Here is a 3,738-nt window from a genome sequence, read left to right on the forward strand (position 1 = left end):
CAGGAGGTGGAGGTTGCAGTGAGCCGAGATCACACCACTGTACTCCAGTCTCAGAGACAGGGTGGGTGAGACACTGTCTCAAAATAAAAAATAAAAATAAACACAGAGAACAAATTATCTACAAGGAACAGACTGGTGTTCTGGAGCATTTCCCAGGAGTGGTCCAGGTGACCTCCGCTTCACACAATTTGGTTTAATACAATGCTGCTCAACAAGAATGAACATGTTTATGCCCCCATCTCCAGAAGCATCACAACCTTTCATGGAAAACCCATTATTCCCACACTATTTCCATATAACATACAGTTATGGACCATCCCGTGGGATGGTCCGTGGCCCCATTGCACCCTTGTGAAAAATGAGAGTCAAAAACCTGCCAATAATCATGTTAATGACAATACAGTTGGGTACCACTCGCACTTCACTGAGATAAAAATCCTCATGGAAGGCATCCCCCTCATGTCTCAGGACCCTTCAGAGCACAAGAAAAAGCTTTGCTCAGGTTGTATGCTGCTCTCCATCGTGAGACCTGTTCCTGAGCTACACCATAAAAATAAGTGAATTAACAAAGAATTACATTAGTGGGGAAGTTACAGGGACCCTGCAGAAAAGCCAAACTATTTGACAGAAGCTTGAAACAAACACTGCTCTGGGAAATCATTTGTATTAGCTGATGACTGGGTTCTGTTTTCTAACATGGACATGCAACATATTCAATACTATGCTTACCACAGTTTGCTTGGTAAACCCTTCTGTCATAAGCTGAACAACAAAATACATTCATATACATTTCTGTCAACAAAATACATTCTGTCTTATGAATGATTACTGAATATTCACCACGAGACCTAGACTCGGAAGCATGGAAAGTGTGCATTGGAACTTTCTCCCACTTGCATGGATTTGGATATGTGCTAAGAACCTGAAACTGCTTCCTTTCTGGAACTCAATTCTGTCAGTGTGCTTACTGCTGAGATGATCTGCTATCTTAAACTGAGAACACACAATAACACTGATCCACAGAAAAAAGGAGCGGTCACCATCTCCCTCATGAGATATGTTGCACATCAGGTCACGCTGTTTGTCACGTTTTAGAGCCATCCTAAGAAAGGACAGAAGCCGCATTCCATTCTGCAGTCTTGGCAAATGACTTTCTTCTACTTCCACCTCTATTTTGCCAAGTTTATTTCATCTCCATTATCCCGCTTTCAGTCACGAATCATGATTTTGTTTTCTACAGTGGTCAGAGTTTTGTAGGACAGACTCAGGTCTCTCTGGCCCCTCAGCAAGCTTCAGGGCTTCATGCATGCCTGCAGCTGAGAGTGTCCGGTTGATATTCCGGTACTGGCACTGGAGCCGGCTGCGATAGGTGGTCCTCATGTCCCAGTTGAAGAAGGCATATATAAAAGGGTTAATGAGAGAGTTTGCATAGCCCAGCCATGGAAATATCCTCCCCACCCACAGTGGGATGCAGCTGCAGGCAGTGCCACAGACCGAAGGGTCTGGCTGTCAAGAGGAGGGAAAAGGGCAGCCAGCACATGGTGAAGGCCCAGACGATGATCCCCAGGGTAGTCGCTGCTTTCTGTTCCCGCTTAAAGATGGAGATATTTTTTCCTTTCATGCTTGAGGAGTCTCGAAAGGTTTGCACACTCTTCCACCTCCTGGAACTTCACTGTGCCGTTCAGGGTGACTACTGCTGTCTGGCTCCACTCGAGGGAAGCCGGGGAACCTGTGTTAGGCCGCGCTTTTCCTGGCGGCCTTGTAAATCTGGTAGTACATGAAAAGCATGACGGACATGAGGATTAGGATGCCACTGCGGTGGAGTAAACCGTGTAGCCAAAGTCTTGACTGATCAAGCACACCTTATCATCATTTACATTCTGAGCCCAACCAAAGAGTGGGAGGTAAAGTGACAGAGGCGGAGAGAAGGCAGCCAGAAAGAATCATCTTCGCCATGCATTTCCCATTCTGCCTCATAGGCTACGTGAGAAGCCTCGTGATCCCAAGGTACCTGTCGATGCAGATCACGTACGAGGTCAAGATCCAGGCCATGCAGCACATGACATTCATGGAGAAGAAGACGTTGCAGAAAAAGTGTCCAAAGATCCACTTGCCCCCGATGAGGTCGGTGACACTGATGAAGGGCATGACTGCCACGGCCACCGAGAAGTTGGTCAGCGCCATGGACACGATCAGGTAGTTGGAGGGCTGGCGGAGCTTCTTGACGAAACACAAGGAGATACCACCAGGCAGTTGCCCGCGATCGTCAGCAGCGAGATGAGCGTCAGAGTTGTGATCGGAGCTGATCACAACTTTCTCGGCCTTTTCTTGATTTGCTCCCCGCGGCCGGAGGCATTGCCCGCGGTTGCGTCCCAGGTGGGCGCCGGGCTAGCTGTCACCTCGGGGGCCCCGCTCAGCAGATGCGGCGTCCCGGATCCCGCGACCGGTTCCGCGCCACCGTCGGGGCTCAGGTCGGGCAGCCTGCCCCCCACCTCTGGCAGGAGGAAAGAGCAGAGGCGCCCGTAGAGGTCCGGGTGGCCGCTGCTGTTAACATCCATCACCGCGCCGCCGTGTGGCGCTGTCCAAGAAGCCGCCCCCCGCCCCCCACCACCCACCCCTCACCCCCCACCCCGGCCGCCACAGGCTCCGGCTTTCGACCCGGGGCTTCAACTCGCCGGTTCCCTCCCCTCCGCCCGGCCCAGCTTGAGGCCTGCGCCGGCCGCCGGGCAGCGCCAGGCTCGGCCTCGGGACCCCGCCGTCCCAGACCCCCGGCCGCTGAGTGAAACGCGGGAGCGCTGCCGAGCGGGGACTTCCTACGAGAGGGACCTCGGACCCCGACGGACGCCCGGGACGCGCGGGCTCGCGGGCGCTCCGGCGGGGCTCGGCCGGCGGCTCCACAGCCCGCAGCAGTCGCGAGGCTCGGAGCAATGGAGGATCAGGCAGCGGCAGAAGTTTCCGTTTCCTCCTTTTTAAATGGCTCCAAAATATTTCTTGTCGGTGGTGTGTGGAGTAGAGATATATTTGTAAAACACTTGACAGAAAGCAGGCACTCAGCTCAGTAAATGGTGACAAAATTGGTGAGAAGATTTTTGAATAGGAGTGAACGAGAAAAGCCATGCTTAGAAAAGTCACCTGGAAACCGTGATTTAGAGGGATGGTAGGAAAGAGTGGCAGCAGGAAAGTGGTTTGGATGCTCTTTCAATGGTCTAGAAGAGGTCATGGGGCGGGGGTAGAAGGACGGCTACTAAGACAGGGAGCCTGGCCGCCGCTGTACCAGCGGGATCGAGCCTTAGGGTAGAGGACCGGAGAAGCGTGAGCAACCCAGGGCTCGGAGGTTGGAGCCCAGGCACCTGAGAGAGGACGTTCCCCAACACCGCTGCCTAAAGCCACTCCAGGCGAGAATCGCTTTCCAGGGCCCTAGCTGATAGGTTAGACGCAGAATAAGAGGAGGGGTTGGCGGAGGGGGACGGCCTGAGGCCCGCTGCCGGGTTCCCTCCCCAGACACCCGCGGAAAGCCCGAAAGGAGGCGGAGCACCGCCCAGCCGCTCGCCACGCCGGACCCACCCCTTGCTTCGCCGCCTCGCGCTCTCGCCTCACTGCACAGCTGCCCTGCTGCCCTGCTTCCCGCCCTTCCCATCACTGCCCCGCCCTCTCTCCGTCCCCTCTCCGCCCCTTCACCTCGCCGTCCCGCCGCCTTGCCTCTCCGCCCTGCTGAATTGCAGCCCCGCCCTCTAGCCA

General features: G+C 54.4%; 1 pseudogene; it reads right to left on the bottom strand.

Annotated features, from left to right (window-relative positions):
- Positions 1 to 1,198: 1,198 nt before the first annotated feature.
- LOC100591309 lies at positions 1,199 to 2,558 on the bottom strand (annotated as a pseudogene).
- Positions 2,559 to 3,738: the final 1,180 nt, after the last annotated feature.

This window comes from Nomascus leucogenys, chromosome 23 (genome assembly GCF_006542625.1).
Source record: "Nomascus leucogenys isolate Asia chromosome 23, Asia_NLE_v1, whole genome shotgun sequence".
Lineage (NCBI taxonomy): Eukaryota > Metazoa > Chordata > Mammalia > Primates > Hylobatidae > Nomascus > Nomascus leucogenys.